This window comes from Dendrobates tinctorius, unplaced genomic scaffold (genome assembly GCF_039654945.1).
Source record: "Dendrobates tinctorius isolate UK_male_01 unplaced genomic scaffold, ASM3965494v1 ptg000075l, whole genome shotgun sequence".
NCBI lineage: Eukaryota > Metazoa > Chordata > Amphibia > Anura > Dendrobatidae > Dendrobates > Dendrobates tinctorius.
Window position 1 is genome coordinate 35,714,516 of NW_027361743.1, and position 20,889 is coordinate 35,735,404.

At 46.2% G+C, this 20,889-nt stretch overlaps 1 protein-coding gene across 1 annotated transcript in view; it reads left to right on the forward strand.

The window, feature by feature from the left end:
• The first annotated feature begins 1,841 nt into the window (after positions 1–1,841).
• The window catches only part of USPL1 (ubiquitin specific peptidase like 1), a 116,333-nt gene continuing 97,285 nt past the window's right edge, over positions 1,842–20,889 (forward strand). Inside the window, exon 1 of the mRNA XM_073583167.1 lies at positions 1,842–2,075. The gene's annotated coding sequence lies outside the window, so the exon portion shown is untranslated. The remainder of the gene's footprint in view (positions 2,076–20,889) is intronic.

The following is a 20,889-nucleotide window of genomic DNA, read 5'->3' on the forward strand; positions in this document are numbered from 1 at the left end:
GTAGGAAAAAAGCCAGAGTTGCTCAAAATGTTCTTTATAATCATAAACTTTATGGTGGAGTTGGACAACCTCACATTTCGGCTTATTACTCTGCTTATTACTCTGCTAATCTGATCAAACAGAGCCGTTTTTGGTGGCCTCATATGTTCCGGCCTGGTACGATTTAGAACTCTTTTTAAACAACAACAAACCTCCCCATTTGTTAGTATTAGGTTTTCTCTTAACACAAGCAAATTCTTTCTAGTTCGCACCCAATTCTCCAGCCCTCCATTGAGGCCTGGAAAAGGCTTGCTAAACCAAAAAAGGGTTGTGATAAACTCCATATCCTCAAGAATATTCCATTATCTCTTATCCATGAATCTAGGGGATTGGTTTTGGGACCCTCTCTGGCTCAAATTGGGTATTAAAAAACTGGGAGATATCTACGATGGTTCTAAATTCTATTATTTTATTAAACAACATTTCCCTTCATCCTCCCTATCCTTTTTTCACTATGTTATTCTCAAGGAACAAACTAATGTCTTCCTGCACGTGCGCCCTTGGATTTTTGAATCGGTTTTAAATTTACTTTGCAACTTAGATCATAACATTTTTTGGAGTCTTAACTACATTTACCAGTGGTTTAACCACAGCACGCAGTTGGTCAAAACACAAAACATGGTTAAATGGGAGACGGAACTTCATTTAACATTTGACCACTCTGAATGGGAATATGCATGTAGCTTTCCTATGCATCTTGTCTCTCTATAGCCCTTCAAGAATCATACCACAAACTCCTCACAAGGTGGTATTTTACTCCTGCTAGATTATCTAAAATTAACAAAATTCACTCACCTAATTGCTGGAGAAACTGGTCGTTATGGTAATCTCCTACACATTTTCTGGCAATGCCCCAAAATCCGTCCCCTCTGGAAGAAAGTTTCGGGTCTTATTAATGCCACCACTTCTAAACAAATTCTACTACCACCTCAATTGGCCCTTTTCACATTACTGAAAAAATTGACCCACATTTGAGATTATTAATAGTCCACATAATATTGGTAACCAAAAACAGCATTGCTCTCTACTGGACAAAATCAGAGTCACCCTGTTTTCAAGACATTGTTGATAAAATCACACTTCATAAATCGTTGGAATATAAACTAGCATTGGTTAATAACCACTGCGATAAATTCTTCAAAAAATGGTCCAAATGGATGGAATTGTTTCCCTAATATATGAAATGTACTTGTCTGTTTTCTTTCTTATTAGTTCATTTTATGTTATGAACTTTGTCACTAGTGTACTCCTTCACCCCTTTCCTGCTTTTTCCTTTCCCTTTCCCTTCCTTATTCCCTATTGTTTCCCTTCCCGTCCTTGAAAATTTGAAAACTTGAATAAAATTATTGGAAAACAACATCAATAATACCACTTCATCTTCACTGCCCGTGCTGGCTTTGCTTAGATTTTTGGTCTTCCAATGTTTGCAGTTTAATATATGGTTCCGTGCTCACCATCTACCAGGAGTTAAAAATGTTTGTGCTGATGCCCTTTCATGTTTTTGCTGTCAGGATTTTCATCACCTTATGGCAAAGGCTTCCAAAGAAAGCAGGACATGACCCCCCGATTCCGATGAACTCATGATGTCGTTGGTTCGTTCAGTAGCTCCATCCACATGGAATAATTTTGGTAAGGCGTGGTGTCAGGATCCTAGGACTTTCCGGTCTGTTTTGAATGAACTTTTGCCCTTGGTTAAGATGGAGTTTTCGGTCCTGTCGCATCACTTCCTCTTAGCTGCCCTTAGTTAAGATGGAGTTTTCGTTTACATCACTTCCTCCCCAGCTGCATAAAAACCCGCCCCTAAGCACAAGCAAATCGCTTGAGTATATTGATTCCTGGTGTGCTCCTGCCTTGCCACTCTCCCAGATCTTGTGACTCTGGAACAACCCTGCTTCCTGCTTGAGACTTCACCTCTCTGGACTTCTGGCTACCGTACCCGGTTAGTGTTTGTGCCCACTGAAGGTCCCCTTACTGGATCTCCACCGGACTCATCATACCAGAGGCTCGCTACAACTGGGCTTCTGTTTGCTATACTGGTTAGTAGCTGTTACCCGGTGCCCGCTGAACATTATCCTGCTGGACATTTGTTATACTCTGGTCTTTGCCTGCAATACCCGGTTATATTCCGTACTCAGTGACTCTTAATAACTTACCATCCTTGCTGAACCTTTTGCTATGTGCTGCTGTATGTCTGTGCTCTGAACCCGTTACGTATTTCCACGTTTGTTGTGCACAATTGTATATAAATCACTTGCTTCACTAAGCGTGTCTCTGCCGTCATTGCCCTACGCCATTGAAGTCCTTATACCATACATAAGTATTATACCCACTTTGTACCTCTCCCCGCGTTACCATCTGCTGAAACCCTGGCCCACTTATTTATGCAGCATATAATTCGGTTGCATGGAGTGCCTATGAATGTGGTGTCTGACAGAGGGGTACAGTTTGTAGCCAGGTTCTGGAGGGCTTTTTGCAAAAAGCTGGGGATTTCGTTGTCCTTCTCCTCTGCCTACCACACAGAGTCTAATGGACAGACGGAGTGCACGAACCAATCGTTGGAGCAGATCCTGAGATGCTTGGCCTCTTCCAGGCAGGAGGCCTGGTGTGAGGTATTGCCCATGGCAGAGTTTGCATTCAACGGTCATGTGAGTCAATCTACTGGGAAGTCTCCCTTTCAGATCAACTATGGGTTTAACCCACATTTTGGAGAGTTTTCCCGCATGGATTCAGGTTGTCCTAGAGCTGAGGGTGCGACACAACGTCTTAGAATTCTTTGGAGGGAGGTTCAGAGGAATATTTCCAAGGCCCAGGAAAACTATAAGCGGTTTGCTGACAGGAGGAGGGGGCCAGGTCCAGCATTTGCAGTAGGGGAGAAGGTGTGGCTATCCACCCGCAATATCAAGCTTAAGATACCATCTAAAAAGCTGGGCCCCAAGTTTATTGGCCCATACAAAGTTGTGGAGGTTGTTAACCCAGTAGCCTACCGACTGCAGCTGCCCACCTCCTTTAAAATTTCTGATGTCTTCCACAGGTCCCTGTTAAAGCCTGTGGGGACGGTGAGAGAGGATCCCTCATCAAATGCTCCGCCAGTGCTGGTAGAGGGGCAGCTGGAGTATGAAGTAGGGTGCATTGTTGACACCCGGTGGGTGTGCCGGAGACTCCAGTATCTGATACACTGGAAGGGGTACTCTCTGGAGGATTGGTCATAGGTTCCGGCCAGTTCGGTGCATGCCAATCGTCTGGTGCGGGCTTTCCACGCCAGATACCCAGACAAGCCTGGGGGTCCAGTGGCCCCGTTAAGAGGGGGGTACTGTCATGGTTTGAACAGGGTTCTTGCTCTGCACTCACAGGGTTAAGTGTTCGTGGCCTCTTTTTGGATCTGGGAGGGGTATTTATACTCACTCTTTACCAGGGATCTCTGTCAGCTATACTGTTGTTCTGGTGTGTCTGACTCCTGGTGTGTGTGTACTCCCGTGCTTCCCGTGTATGACCCGGCCTGTTCCCTCACTCTGTACTCCGTCTCTCATTTTGGTACTTTTGTCTTTTCCGGTTCTGACTTCCTGGCTTGGCTATCGTTACTCCATTACAGTTTGTCCCTATTGTACTATCTATTGCCCGTTCTGGTTTTCTGATCTATTGCTACGTCCTGACTATCCATTCTGTCTAACACTTTGGTACTGTATTGCTATCTTGTGCTTTGACCCTGGCTTGATCTGGCTTCTGTCTCTGTCTATGCCCATTGGTAACACTGTCCTGTAGTTACCTTTCTAGGAATTTCCCTGCAGCTCCTAGCTCTGTGGAGCCAGAGGCGTATCTAGGCTCTCTGGCACCCGGGGCAAGAATTCGGCTCGGCGCCCCCCCCCCCCCCAAGTACATATGCGACTTGCACACTTAGCCATGTACCCACGAGCTGCTCCTCCTAATGCTCTCAATGTTCAGTAAAAAACTGAGAGAAGCAGGAAGAGAAGCTCGTTGTCAAGTATGAAAATCGCACATGAGTGAAGTGTCCATGTGATGACTACTGGAACCTGCAGCGCTGAATCCTGACATTGCAGCTTCTGAATTCTCACAACGAATGCACTGCACACATTTAGGATTCTCCCTTGCCGATGTACAGTCATGTCAGCACAAGTATGTGATTTATATACTTCTGGCCACATTCCGACTAGACGTGCCCGGCCTCGCTCCGTTCACTTTCATTGAGTGAGGCCACACATGTCTAGTCAGCATGTGACCGCATGGATGTAAATTACCGGCATGAGAGAATCCTGACAGTGTGCAGTGAGCACTGTGAGAATTCAGACGTCTGCAGTCACATAGAATGACTGCAGACTCCGTACAAACCTGGACAACCCCTTTAATGTTCCTAACAAATAAAAACATGAGAATTAGTCAGTATCACAAATAACATTTACATCCAGGTACCTTATAGATGACGTCGTCTCTGCAGTCAGTCTCCTTTTCTTCTAGACCCCATGATGAGTTTTCTCATCCACAGCCGTCTCTGTAGACTTCCATCTTCTCCGGTCTTCTGCAGCAAATCTCCACACGACACCCTTAAAGATAGAAGTGTCATTATAATGCTCATAAATAAAAAATGTCTGCAATATACTGTCCCCTCACACTATTCCCCTCCCTCCTCATACTGTCTCCTCTAACATCCCACCTGTTCACCATACTGTCTCCTCATATATTTACCCCCTCACTCTCTATACTGTCTGCTCACACATATCCCCGACTCCCCATACTGTGTCCACTCACATTAACCCATTCGCTCCCCATACTGTCTGCACCAATCCCCCATACTGTTTCCTCATACATACCCTTTATTTGGTGTCCTCAAATCTCCCCACACATTAAATCCCCCCATCCCCAATCCCCCACATACATTAAGTACCCCCATCCCCATTCCAAATCCCCCCACATTAACCCAATCCCCACTCATTAACCCCCATCAGCACTCCAAATACCCCCACACATTAACCCCAACCCCACTCATTAACGCCCCCATACATTAACCCCCATCCCCATTCATTAACCCCAGCACACATTAACCCAATCCCCACTCATTAACCCCATCACCACTCCAAATCCCCCAAACATTAAATAACCATCTGCACTCCAAATACCCCCACACATTAACCCCCATCCCCATTCATTAACCCCCACACACATTAACCCCCATCCCCACTCATTAACGCCCCCACACATTAATCCCCATCCCCATTCATTAACCCCCGCACACATTAACCCAATCCCCGCTCATTAACCCCCGCACACATTAACCCAATCCCCACTCATTAACCCCCATCACATTAAATAACCCCCATCTCCACTCCAAATCCCCCCACACATTAACCCCATGGCATCCCCACTCATTAACCCCCATCCCCACTCTAAATACCCCCACACATTAACCCCATGGCATCCCCACTCATTAACCCCCATCCCCACTCTAAATACCCCCACACATTAACCGCCATCCCCTCTACAAATCCCCCCCATCTCCACTCATTAACTCCCCCTCATCTCCCATCTTCGGTGGTTCTTCAGCTCCACAGTGGAGCACACTTACCACCAGCGTTTGCTTTGGGCGCCGGGGAGTGACGTCAGCAGCGTGATCACATGACATGATCACACTGCTGACGTCGCTCTGGCCCGGCGGTCAGAGCTTCAATTGTACAGGCGTCTGTATAGACGCCAGTACAATTGCTCCCTGGGAGCCGGCACGGCCTCCTTCTCTGCGCCGGCTGTCAGCTTAACAGCTGACACAGAGAACCGCCGACTCTCAGGCGGGGGGCGGCAGAACGCAGCCACCAGGGAGGACACTGCGGACCGCTGCATTAGGCGGCCCGACTGCGCCCCCCTGCTGGCTGCGCCCGGGGCAACTGCCCCGACTGCCCCCCCCCTAGATACGCCACTGTGTGGAGCTTAGGCCACGCCCCCAGCAGTCACGTGCTTCAGGTCCTGATAGTCTGAAGCACGCATCGTCACCGCTGCTGCCCTGCTCCAAAGGTATCTTTGAGCACTGTTTTTGTACTCAGGACACATGCACTGGCTCAGTGAGCAAGTGCAGTAAGAGGTACCTGACACATGTGTCTGTTTTGCGTTATAACATGTAATTTAGCAGCATTTTATTTGCTATTTCAACATATTTTAATGGGAGAAAAGAATTGACATGCTGCGCCTTGGCAAAAAAACCCAGCAGAGCTTAAAATAAGTGCAGAAAATAAACGCAGCGTGTGCTTGAGATTTTAGAAATCTCATTATTATGCCAGTGATGTAAAACAAACCGTAATGCAATACGTAAAATACACAGCAAAATCGCCATGTGTGAACATACTCTTCTACATTAAATACCAATAAATTATACATCTAATTGTGTAAGCTTATTAGCCATTATCAAGATGATGAACAGAACAGTACTGCTAGATACATCTAAGAAGATGACTTCATACAATGCTGTCATGAGTGGTATAAGACAACCATTACGAAAACCACAACTAATCAAAGAATTGCATTTCTAAGCAACAAAGAGGTCCTCAGCAAATACCCCAGAGAAATCGATAATGAGTCTGACATGTATAACAAGTAATCAATGACAAGGTCCTTATAATATACTGGAAAAGCAGAAATGTGACATATACTAGTGCCACCATCTGTTCATCTAAGAAACTACTAGCCACATTTTCTATGATTTTTTTTTCCATATGTATTTACAGTAGAAGTTGCATTTACAGTGAGTCATGAGTAGTCCTATATTGGTACACCATCATGCATTTTTTAAATTATTAGCTGAAACAAATGTAAATGTCGTACATGTTGGTCTGATCTACAGTATAAAGCCGGGGTCACACTTGTGAGAAACTCGCACAAGTGTCGTGTCCCAATACCCGGCACTGCCGACGGCACTCGGACCGGAGCACTCAGCAGCACAGAAATACATGTAGCTGCACACTCCGGTCCCGAGTGTCAGCGGCAGTGCCGGGTATTGAGGTGCGAGACTCATGCGAGTTTCTCGCAAGTGTGACCCCGGCCTAATAAAGAAAATTCAGTGAGCACCTGTCCTTAGATACCATAATGTCCTGTGTGAAGCAATACATGGTGCCATGTGAATGGCTACTTTTGTTGATCTTATACTATACCTCCTGAGTGTTTTAACGATTAAAGGGACCTTCCTAAGTTTTTTTAAAGACAACTTTTTAAATCTTTTTTCATCTTTTTGCGCCAAGTTCATCAAAATGGAGCACATGGTTTATGACTTTTGTGCAGTCATAAACGGTGTTTTATTTTGTTTTTCACCATTTTTGTAATGTTTTAGAGCCAAAAGTCGCAGATTTTGCAAAATGTCGCGAAAAATGTTGGAAAATTTTGTTTGTACATAAAATAACTCTAGTGGGAAGTGGAGTACATTTGCAACAAATTTTGCAAATGATGAACTGAGGAAAAACATCTGGAAACCCTAAACTCCCGCCTATAGTGGTGGACTAAAAAAAAGATTAAAAAAAAACAAGAGAACACAAATAAAATAGACTTAAAAAAAAGTAGATGGAAAGATGAATTTGGTGCAAACCAAAAATAAGGGGCAAAACACCAAAGACTTGAAAAAAACACAGACACAAATGCAATAATGGATCGGGCCCTATGTGTCTCAATACCATTATGAATCGGCTAGATTAGTAATCTGTGATGTCTGGATGGGATGCCTGCAAATTGCCTTACCTCCCGGTATCCATTATGATTAACGGGGCTGGCACAACGTCAACATTGTGATGTGACACATGCACAACGCCTCACCAGCCCGGCTAATTAAGAAAACAGCTGAGAATGGCAGGAGGTAAGGAGATTCGTGGGAGTCCTTTCCCAAAAAATAATACTTGACAAATAAGTTTTTTTTGTATATTAAAGGCAAGGGAAAACATATAGCAATATATTTGCCGTACATTTAACAGACTAGTAGTAAAAGTTTACACACAAATTTTAACCTTCCATAAAAACGCAACCTTCTTCCAGTCTTTCAAAACTTTGTTCTCTTATTTATTTACTGTACAGACATCACAATCTCGGTCCCCATTGGGACTGACTAACAAAACTCCCTACTGTTATGTTTTTGGTGTATGGCAGGAAACTGGAGAACCCGGAGGAAATCCACGCAAATAAGGGGAGAACATACACACTCCTTGTAGATGTTGTCCTTGGTGGGATCTTAACCTAGGACCCAGCACTGTAAAGCAACAGTGCTATAACCACTGAGCCACTCACAAAAAATGTATACATTTAGAAAACAACCAAAAATGAATGACTATTAAAGAATACGTTTTGAATTAAAAATGTATTAGAAATCACACAGGGAGGTTTGTCTGGCTTACTGTATATATACAGGACTATCATTATGCATTTTGCTCAAGGTACCTTGATTGTTAAAGGGCCAGTATGCACATAATTTTTCCGCCACTAGGGAAAACATGAAATGCAACAAAATTAAAAAAAAACTAGAATAACCAGTTACATCACTTGGCTTAAATAACTGAAGCTCTTTAACCTCTTCACAACCAGGCTATTTTTGCACTATTGTCTTTCACTCTCTTTCTTACAAGGGCCATTACTTTTAATACTTTTAAAATAAATTTTATGTCCACAGCGCCAACATATTCCACAGCACAACTTTTTAATTTCTCCTTCTACATTCACATATGCATTTAGTTCGAGTGAAACTTTTCAATGACACCATCCATTTTATTATGTAATACACTAGAAAAAGAAAAAAAAATCCACATGTGGCGAAAATTGTGAAAAAGTGCAATACCGCCATTTTGGGGGGGGGATTTCATTTTACACCATACATTATAAGGTAAAAATAACCGGGTAATATAATTCTACAGGTCAATATGATTATGTTGATACCAAACTTGCACAGTTTTTTTAAATGGTGTGATAGATCGGCTCCCTCGGCTGTTTAACAAGAATGCTTCTAGTTTAAATTTTCAACTGGTTTATTAAAACAGGATTCATAAAACCAGTCCAAACAAAAGAAACTGACAAATTCAGTCTTCTTGACATAAACCAAACAGCATTCACTCACTATAGTTCTTATAACTGCAGGATTTGCCCGCACAGGAAAACAGGATTCAGCTCTGTTCGCCAAGAGTCCAGCTCTGGAGGTCTACTCCCCTCCACAGTACATAGAACATTCATTAAGTCCACCTAGGGAGGAGATATGGTGAACAGCTGCACTGCCCACCTCTTCAGGTGTTCATAATAGACCTAGCCCTGTCATGACCGTTTAACCTCTCTCAGCACATAACATGCTGGAGCAAAACTTCCAGGTTTATATCACTGAAGATAATAACTTCAGTGAAACATATCTCCCCTCCAGCAAATTACCAGTCATCCTCTTACAGTTTTTTTTTCATTTGCATGTCGCCATTTTTTTGAGAATTGGGAAGTTTTGAATATTTAATCAATGGATCCGTGATACGGCTTTAATTTTGTGCCCAGTACTTACATTTTTATTGATATACCATTGAAACATGGCATGGGGCGGTAGCTGTGGGCGAGCCACTCGTCTCTTATGCCCCGGCAAGTTACATGAAAGTGGAGGTCCTGGCTGGGTGTGTGGACTTGTGCTGTGAGGGCCCTATGCCCGTACAGGCCGCATGTAACTGATGTTGCGGGTTTGCCAGGACCAGATTTTTCACAGTTCAATGACAGAAACCACTATTCAAAAATAAACTCTTTCCTAAACAGGAACTTGGTAGAGAACATATACTGTATAAGGGATAACAGGTACAGTCTTTTGAACGTTTCCATTACAGCTCAAAGCATTTTCACAGTTTCCTTCCTTCTTAGTCTCTAGTGTTCTCTATGTCCACTGTTTCTCATTACTTCACCACAACCAAGCTTAGCATTACAGTCCTGCTGAGCAGAGTCATTTACTTGTCCTGCGGTTCCATGTCCTGTCTTCCCTTTAGGATACCAGTATGGCCAGTAAAGTTGATGCTCTGGAACTCCTTCCTGGGACACTTTACTTGTCCAATGTACTCAGTCCTGTTCAGGCTCATTATCTTTAAGCGTCATAAGCTCGAGGGTCTCATGCCTAGGTGTCCTCTTCTGGGACCCGTTCCTGGAAGATCACTGTCTCTTAGTCTCTTCTGCTCTGGATCTTGCTATCCCTTTTATTTCTGTCTCCTCTCACTTAATAAGGTCACCCCAGAATGCGGCACTGCCTACTTGGACCTTTAGTTCCACTTACTATGCACTCCCTGACAGGAAACAGTCACTTTCCCTGCAACTCAGCCCCACACACTCTGAGGTACTCCCAGACATTAACTCTAGGGCCGGCATCACACTAGCGATGAATACAGACAAGTGATATGTGATAATACATTGCAGTACTCGGACCAGTATTCATCTATGGGGCAGCTCACATCAGCGTTTTTTTTCTTGGCCGTTTTCAACGTGTGAGTGAAATCGAAGCATGCTGCGACTGTCACCAACACTCAGCTGAGTCTCGGCCCATTCGCACCCATACAGTTGTGGCCAAAAGTATTGACACCCCTGCAATTCTGTCAGATAATATTCTTCCTGAAAATGATTGCAAACACAAATTCTTTGGTATTATTATCTTCATTTAATTTGTCTTAAATGAAAAAACACAAAAAGAATTGTCCTAAAGCCAAATTGGATATAATTCCACACCAAACATAAAAAAGAGGGTGGACAAAAGTATTGGCACTGTTCGAAAAATCATGTGATGCTTCTCTAATTTGTGTAATTAACAGTACCTGTAACTTACCTGTGGCACCTAACAGGTGTTGGCAATAACTAAATCACACTTGCAGCCAGTTGACATGGATTAAAGTTGACTCAACCTCTGTCCTGTGTCCTTGTGTGTACCACATTGAGCATGGAGAAAAGAAAGAAGACCAAAGAACTGTCTGAGGACTTGAGAAACCAAATTGTGAGGAAGCATGAGCAATCTCAAGGCTACAAGTCCATCTCCAAAGACCTGAATGTTCCTGTGTCTACCGTGCGCAGTGTCATCAAGAAGTTTAAAGCCCATGGCACTGTGGCTAACCTCCCTAGATGTGGACGGAAAATAAAAATTGACAAGAGATTTCAACGCAAGATTGTGCGGATGTTGGATAAAGAATCTCGACTAACATCCAAACAAGTTCAAGCTGCCCTGCAGTCCGAGGGTACAACAGTGTCAACCCATACTATCCGTCGGCGTCTGAATGAAAAGGGACTGTATGGTAGAAGACCCAGGAAGACCCCACTTCTTACCCCGAGACATAAAAAAGCCAGGCTGGAGTTTGCCAAAACTTACCTGAAAAAGCCTAAAACGTTTTGGAAGAATGTTCTCTGGTCAGATGAGACAAAAGTAGAGCTTTTTGGGCAAAGGCATCAACATAGAGTTTACAGGAGAAAAAAAGAGGCATTCAAAGAAAAAAACACGGTCCCTACAGTCAAACATGGCGGAGGTTCCCTGATGTTTTGGGGTTGCTTTGCTGCCTCTGGCACTGGACTGCTTGACTGTGTGCATGGCATTATGATGTCTGAAGACTACCAACAAATTTTGCAGCATAATGTAGGGCCCAGTGTGAGAAAGCTGGGTCTCCCTCAGAGTTCATGGGTCTTCCAGCAGGACAATGACCCAAAACACACTTCAAAAAGCACTAGAAAATGGTTTGAGAGAAAGCACTGGAGACTTCTAAGGTGGCCAGCAATGAGTCCAGACCTGAATCCCATAGAACACCTGTGGAGAGATCTAAAAATGGCAGTTTGGAGAAGGCACCCTTCAAATATCAGGGACCTGGAGCAGTTTGCCAAAGAAGAATGGTCTAAAATTCCAGCAGAGCATTGTAAGAAACTCATTGATGGTTACCGGAAGCGGTTGGTCGCAGTTATTTTGGCTAAAGGTTGTGCAACCAAGTATTAGGCTGAGGGTGCCAATACTTTTGTCTGGCCCATTTTTGGAGTTTTGTGTGAAATGATCAATGTTTTACTTTTTGCTTCATTCTCTTTTGTGTTTTTTTCATTTAAGACAAATTAAATGAAGATAATAATACCAAAGAATTTGTGTTTGCAATCATTTTCAGGAAGAAACTGAGTATTATCTGACAGAATTGCAGGGGTTTCAATACTTTTGGCCACAACTGTATAAGCCTATGCGTGCGAGTGAGACAACGCACATCACTCAGATATCATCCGAGTGATATGCGATATACGCTGACACCGGCAATGGAGTAGACGGAGAAATTAATTTCTCCGCCTCCTCCACAGCTGTGCTCTGATCCTCTCTGTGCAAGAGGCTCGGAGCACATTCGCATGACACTCGGCTCCCGCTCATAGCAGAGCAAGAGCCGAGGGTCATTAGCATATCGCATCCGATGCCATACGCTAGTCTGACCCCAGCCTAACGGTCCCTACGGTCACACTACACACATAACCTTTAACGCACGTCACAGTTCACATTGCATTTCATAGTACATAACATTACAACTTATTTCATCAAGAGGGTAACATGGACAGCATGTCTCCTTACACCATTTTGGGACAGATACAATGTTTTGATCGGTTCTTAATGCATTTTTTACGGTGTCGCATCAGTCAAAAAAACACAATTCTGGTGTTTAGATTTTTTTTCTTCCTACAGCGTGTACTAATTGGGTTAATTAATTTTATATTTGATGGGAGGCGCGAAATGGCCGTCTTCCACCTTGTTCCACCTTCTTACCGTTATGTTTTATAAGATGAAGCAAAAAAAAGGAACTTTTTTTTTTTTACAAGGAACGGTGGGTGCCACTTTTTTCTACATATGAACATTATTTGGATTGTTGTTTCCATGGTGTGCACCCAAGATTCCAGGGGCAAGGTGATAAACGCTCTCAGCTGCATGTAAGCCACAGGTTTTACAGCGGCGCTGGTCTTTTCTGTTAGGCGTCGGGTTCCTGCAGCGGCTCAACAGGAATCCAGAGCCTCACATTCTGCGGTCTCCCATTATCTATCGACGACAGAGGAGATTGCTCAGCAGTCCCGGCGTTCGAGACGTGCTGCCCAGCCTTGCTCTGTGGGTCTGGCAGTTGCTGCCACCTTTGGGTCAGCAATAGCAATGCAGGCTGCTCAGCAGCAAATCGCTCCAGAGGTTAAGTCCCTCCGTCACTCTACTGGGCATGCTCACGAGACGATCTCCCATTGGAGATCGGGAGTCACATGCCCAGGTCCTTCTCGTGATCTGATTGGTCCATCTCGGGGATCTGGAAGCTTCCGGAAGGTCCTGGCTATAAAAGGTTTGCATGGCCGCTCGGCCATGCGCTAGTATAGACTCTAGTTGCTACTGTGTGAATGATGATGGATGCATGAACCTGCGAATGACTCATTAAGATCCCCTCCCTCTGAATATTACGAGTGTGTATAGGGACTTAGGTTTAGAGTAAGCGCCAGCCAGTGGCAAGCTACTAGCCACATTAGCATCCTCCACAGTGCTAGCGTCCGACAGTGCGCCTGCTAACGGGCATTGTCGATTAGCGGCAGTGTCTGTCGCTGCACTGCAGTCTGCAGCTCCTCTTGGCGTCCGCAGTTGCGACGCCGCACGCACGATAGGTCTAGACCAGGGGTGGGGAACCTTTTTTCTGCCGAGGGCCATTTGGAATTTTATAATAGCGTTCGGGGGCCGCATAAAATTATTAATAATGATGAGCGAGTATACTCGATGCTCGGGTATTCCCGAGCATGCTCAGGTGTCCTCTGAGTATTTTGGCGTGCTCGGAGATTTAGTTTCTGTCGACGCATGTGCATGATTTGCAGCTGCTGGACAGCCTGAATACATGTGGGGATTCCTTAACAAACAGGCATTCCTCACATGTATTCAGGCTGTCCAGCAGCCATAAATCATGCAGCTGTGGCGACGAAAACTAAATCTCCGACCACGCCAAAATACTCGGAGAACACCCGAGCATGCTCAGGAAAGCCCGAGCAACGAGTATACTCGCTCATCACTCATTAATAACTTAAATATTAGCCAACTATATTTGGTCCCCAATAGGCAGGAAAATGTCCCCAATAGGCAGGTAAATGTCCCCATTAGGCAGGTAAATGTCCCAATTAGGCAGCATAAGTCATCATTAGGCAGTATAGGTCCCCAATAGCCAGCATAGGTCCCCATTAGGCAGCACAGGTCCCCTATAGACAGGTAAATGTCACCATTAGGCAGCACAGGTCCCCATTAGGCAGCATAGGTCCCCAATAGACAGGCAAATGTCACCATTAGGCAGCACAGGTCCCCATTAGGCAGCACAGGTCCCCAATAGGCAGGCAAATGTCCTCATTAGGCAGCACAGGTCCCCAATAGGCAGGCAAATGTCCCCATTAGGCAGCACAGGTCCCCAATAGGCAGGCAAATGTCCCCATTAGGCAGCACAGGTCCCCAATAGGCAGGCAAATGTCCCCATTAGGCAGCACAGGTCCCCAATAGACAGGCAAATGTCACCATTAGGCAGAACAGGTCCCCAATAGGCAGGAAAATGTCCCCAATAGGCAGGTAAATGTCACCATTAGGCAGCACAGGTCCCCATTAGGCAGCACAGGTCCCCAATAGGCAGGCAAATGTCCCCATTAGGCAGCACAGGTCCCCAATAGGCAGGAAAATGTCCCCAATAGGCAGGTAAATGTCACCATTAGGCAGCACAGGTCCCTAATAGACAGGCAAATGTCACCATTAGGCAGCACAGGTCCCCAATAGGCAGGCAGCACAGGTCCCCATTAGGCAGCACATACTGATCTGGTGTTGGAGTGGTCCAGTGAGTACACAGTGACGGAAGTCCCGCTGACCAGGCCTCCTGGATAGCCCCCAGGCCCCACACCACACACACAGCAGCACACGGTCACCACCGCACCGGTGACCGGGGCGATGAAGAAGGCAGGCCGGGGTGATGAAGAAGGCAGGCCGCAGACAGAGTCCAGCGCAGCTCACACTGGGTAGCGGCGCGTGTTGACTCCTCCAGCTCCAGATACCCATGATTAGCCGGTATCAGTGCGCAGGGCCGCTGGGGTGTGCTTAGTCTCCGTCAGTGCATGCACATATCAGTGCGCGGTATCCGGCGGGCAGGGCTAGGAAGCAGAGCTCGGGTGCTCCTCTGGCTCCTGCAACAAGTTACCAGATCGCGGCTCTGGAGTGGCTGCGGGCTGGATCAGATGATATGGCAGACCGTATACGGCCCGCGGCCCGACGTTCCCCACCCCTGGTCTAGACGGACTCAGACCCTGTGCCTAGGGCCCAGCTCCTGTGACCATATACTGTGCATGCACTCCTCTGAGACCTGTGACGTTAACACGCTCAGCCTTTTGTGTTTAACACTTAGGCGTCTCTGTGAATAAACAGAGATCACTCAGCACACCCCGGGTGACTTCTAACCCGCGTGCGTTATATCGCCTTATTACACGTCCGCCATTATCTAGCAGCAGTGTTTACACCATCTGCACGGTGGACCCCGGGCAGCGAACGCACTTTACGTTATTTAATATTTAGTGCGTTCCGCCGTCCCTAACATTATGCTAGCGCCAGGGTCTGGCTAGTAATGGCGGACCAGCAGCAGCTACTGCAGTACATTTGGCAGCTGGAGGGCAGGTTGGCTACTCTCGAGAGTGCCACCTCAGCTGCGAAGTTTACTGAGGCTGCTGCTCAGGCAGTCGCAGAGGTTGTTTCACGTGTGTCCACTTCCACGCCTGCGCCGACAGTTCCCACCTCCTGTTGCCCGATAAATTTTCTGGTGTCAGCGCCTCCTGCAGGGGTTTCGTGAGCCAGTGCTCTATCCAGCTTGCGTTACTGGCCGCCCGATTCCCTACGGAACGGGCTAAGGTGGGGTTTATCGTTTCCCTTCTGTCGGGTAGGGCATTGGAGTGGGCCACGCCACTGTGGGAGCGTGGTGACCCAGAGGTTCGGACCGTTGCTCAGTTCTTAACATCTCTAAAGCAGGTCATCTTGAGGCCACGGGTCACTCACGACACCTCTCTCCAGCTACTAGCATTAACTCAGGGATCCCTTTTGGTCAGCCAGTACGCCGTCCATTTCCGGACACTGGCTTCCGAGCTGGAATGGTCTGATAAAACCCTCATCTCTGTGTTCTGGAGAGGTTTGGCGGAGCATGTTAAGGATGCTCTATCTACCAGAGAGGTTCCCGTAAGTCTGGAAGCGCTGATTTCCATTTCCACCCGCATCGATCTGCGTTTTTCAGAGTGCGGGCCGGAGCGTGCTCAATCCAGACAGAAGGCTAACTTGGCTCCCAACCTCTTTGAACCTCTAGAACCACCCGAGCTGGAGAGTTTACCTTCAGAGCCCATGGAGGTGTCCCGCACTGGTCTCAAGGCGCGTCCGGCACAAAGCTCCGCACGCTGTTACAAGTGACGACAGTCTGGTCACCTGGCTAACAGGTGTTCGCAGCGGCTGAAAAAACAATCGCGTCCACTGGTAATTGGTGGGGGTCTATCTTCTCCCCCAAACCGGTGCTCCAAGGGACGTTAGATAGCGGTGATTCCTCTTGGGAGGTACAGGTCACAGTGGATTCCGGGGCAGAAGGGAACTTTATGTCTTCGTCCTTCGCCCAACAGCACGCTATCCCGTTGGTACCACTTCCTCACCCAGTGCCCATCAGGGTGGTCAATGGGGCGACCTTATCATCCCAGATTACCCACCAAACAGCACCCCTTAGGCTCTCAATTTCTCCATCTCACCAGGAGACGCTTTCCCTGCTCATTATGCCAGAGGGCATCGATCAGGTGCTCCTCGGGGTTCCCTGGCTCCGTTGCCATTCCCCTCATATAAAGTGGTACTCGGGGAGAATACTGGGATGGAGCAAAAACTGTGTGGGAAGGTGCATGGGGGAAAGCATCCAAGTAGCCTCTGCGGAGGTGCCTGCGGATCTTTCCGAGCCTCCTACTGGGAGTCTGAAGACCGTGGCTCTGGTCGTCCTCGAGTCAGTATCGCCGGGCAAGACCTTTGTCCCGCCTCACTTACGGTCCAAGGTTCTCGCGTGGGCACACGCGTCCAGGGTGGGTGGTCACTTTGGCTACAAGCAGACCACAAAACTCCTGGCAAGATCTTATTGGTGGCCGCACAGGGCTCGGGACACTAAAAAATACATTCAGGCATGCGCCTCTTGTGCTCGGAGCAGCTCCTCTAAACAGAGGCTGGCTGGGTTACTGTATCCCTTGCCGGTGGCAAACCGGGCAGTGGAGGTTCGTGACAGTTTGAGTCGCACCCTACATGCCACTCAAGCCTCTAAAGAGAGAATGAAGACGCCCGTTGACACACATCGGCGCCCCGCTACAACTTCTGCTCCTGGCGACTTAGCCATCCCTGACGCCTTCTACGTGTCCCTTCTCAAACCTGTTCACATGTCCCGGTTTTCTTGTCTTCGGACGAGTCTGAGGCCTATGCCTCTGTGGGACACAAGGTGGTACATGGCAACAAAAATTTTTTTGATGGATTGGAAGGCTCAGGGGGAGGGGGCCCTAGGAGGGGGGGTAATGTTAGGCATTGGGTTCCTGCAGCAGCTCAACAGGAATCCAGAGCCTCACATTCTGCGGTCTCCCATTATCTATCGACGGCAGAGGAGATTGCTCAGCAGTCCCGGCGTCCGAGACGTGCTGCCCAGCCTTGCTCTGTGGGTCTGGCAGTTGCTGCCACCTCTGGGTCAGCAATAGCAATGCAGGCTGCTCAGCAGCAAATCGCTCCAGAGACTAAGTCCCTCCGTCGCTTTACTGGGCATGCTCACGAGACGATCTCCCATTGAAGATCGGGAGTCACATGCCCAGGTCCTTCTCGTGATCTGATTGGTCCATCTCAGGGATCTGGAAGCTTCCGGAAGGTCCCGGCTATAAAAGGTTTGCATGGCCGCTCGGCCATGCGCTAGTATAGTCTCTAGTTGCTTACTGTGTGAATGATGATGGATGCATGAACCTGCGAATGACTCATTAAGATCCCCTCCCTCTGATATTATGAGTGTGTATAGGGACTTAGGTTTAGAGTCAGCGCCAGCCAGTGGCAAGCTACTAGCCACATTAGCATCCTCCACAGTGCTAGCGTCTGACAGTGCGCCTGCTAATGGGCATTGTCGATTAGCGGCAGTGTCTGTCACCACGCTGCAGTCTGCAGCTCCTCTTGGCGTCCGTAGTTGCGACGCCGCACGCACGGTAGGTCTAGTCCGACTCTGACCCTCTGCCTAGGGTCCAGCTCCTGTGACCATATACCGTGTGTGCACTCCTCTAAGACCTGTGACGTTAACAGGCTCAGCCATTTGTGTTTAACACTTAGGCATCTCTGTGAATAAACAGAGATCGCTCAGCGCACCCCGGGTGACTTCTAACCCGCGTACGTTATATCGCCTTATTACACGTCCGCCATTATCTAGCAGCTGTATTTACACCATCTGCACGGTGGACCCTGGCCGGTGAACGCCCTTTACGTTATTTAATATTTAGTGCGTTCCGCCGTCCCTAACATTTTCATTACCTTTTTGGGACACTACTAATAAGTCAGTTCATGAACCTGTGTTAAAGTCAGGAAGCCGATATTGTATATTGTTTAAACAATGTTTAGTGGTAAATCAGGTAAAAACTATTAGAAAAAAAGAATGTCCAATTTCTAAACATGGTAAACTCGACTACACAGACTGAAAATGCAAGAAATTAATCACAGTGTCTCATGCTGAATGAGAAATTTGGCACCTCTTTACACATTTTAATTAACTCTATACTACTTTTAGTTGGCTTACTTTATACTTTACCCATTTTTTATGCTTACATTTTGGCCGAATTTGACACATGTCTCATTTTGTGCCATGGCCCCCTTTCTTTCCAAGCTATGCTCTGTGAAGTGAGCTACATTAAGTGTCTAAAACACATAATAAATACAGTTGGGAAAATAAGTATTTGATGTATTCATTCCCTTTAAAACTGAAAAACTTATGGAAACCACAGTAGCAGCTAAGGACTAACAGGAGATTAGAAACATGAGTAAAAGTTACTGTTTAGCACATTTTCTGCTATTAGATATCTTTTATAAAATCCTGCAAAATTTCTTTTAATAAATTAGATAAGAGGATTCTCCTCAAAAAAAAAGAGGCTGGATAAAAAAGGGGTCAATATTGTCAGGTTAAAATACTGTGAAATCTTGAGATACTCACCCAAAATTGCACTGAAAAAATGGCTTTCTAGGCATGTCATCTTAAAGGGTGTCATGATCCAGACCGGGTTTTGAGTCCTGTTTTACTTTTTTCCCGGTCTGGTCATGTCAAGTGTTAACCTTTCCCAGCCTCAGTCTGGGTTCAGGTTGGCTATGTATCGCCGCCGCTTCCTGCAGGTGATGTCAGTTATAGTTTTTGCCTAGTGCTGCTGTAGCTGACTCTGATTTGTTCTTCTGCGTTTGCTGTCTGAACCCGTGTCTCTGTTTTCCCCTATTCCCGTCTTGACTCGGTGTTTCATTTTAGTGTGCAGACTCCCTGGTTTTGACTTGGCTTGTATCCTGATCTGTTTCTGTCTTTTGACTTATCTTCTCCAGACCGTTACTGACCCCTTGGCTTGTCTTTGACCGTGAGTTTGCTTATTCCTTTGGTACTGCGCTACAGTCTACGATTTGACCCAGCTTTTTTGACTATTCTGGTGCCACCTGTGGTAGCCTCACTGCTGCACTGCAGGCCAGCTCTGTTTAGAGGTGGACCTGCTTCCACTCTACTGCCATCTAGTGAAGCCTGCACCTACCTGCATTGCAGCACCGTGGCAAAGGGTTTGTTTCACAAAATAGGGCGTTACTTCCTGCTTGCAAGGGTCTAATCACTTGGACCCATATTTATCCTGAGAATGGGGCGCTGCAGAGTCCCACCTGAATGGAGCAGAGATCGAGCATTTCCTCTCAATTTATTCTTTTTGAGACTGAGAGTGATGACAAAGCCATATTCTCTCGATTGGTGGGAGTCCTAGTGAATGGACCCCTAGCGATCAAGAAGTTATCTGCCATCCTGTGTATAGGGGATAACCTCCATTTTTGGTACAAAGATTTAAAGTGGTTATTTGAAACTTTTGTATTTTTTTCTTATTGGGCTAAGAACTTACAGACAGGTAGCTGCAAACTACCTGTCTATTCTGCTCAGCACCGATCTCTGCCGGCGATTCTGCTGCGTCATTTGACCTCATGTCCACGGAGTATCTCTTCCTCTTCTGGTCTTCTCTGTCGACAGGGCCTCACTGCCGACATCATAATCATTGACAGGCGGCTCGCCCGATTTACGCAGCGGGGAGCAGGCTGTCAATCAACATGACATTGGCAGTGACACCCCAACAACAAAGCAGAGCAAAAGAGAAGGTACTACTCTGCCGACGTGACATAAACGGAAGCCTCAGAATCACTAGTAGAATCTGTCCATGACCACTAAGAGGTTGCAGAGAATGTTGAAGGGACGAACAGGGAGGTAATTAGCAAATATCTGCCTGTAAGTTCTTAACTCCATAAAAGAAAAATCGAAAAATCCTGGATAACCACTTTTAAAATAAGTTGTCCAGCATGCATATTATATGGTGAAACTGAAAATGTGTTACAATAAATCTAGTGGTGATCTTCTTAACACTTTAATGACCAGAGGTATTTTTGGTTTTGAATTTTCATTTTTTGCTACCCTTCTTCCCAGAGCCATAACTTTTTTATTTTTTGGTCAATATGGCCATGTTAGGGCTTGTATTTTGCGGGCCAAGTTGTACTTTTGAACGACACCATTGATTTTACCATGTTGTGTACTCGAAAAAAATTCCAAGTGTGGTGAAATTGCAAAAAAAGTGCAATCCCACAGTTTTTTTTTA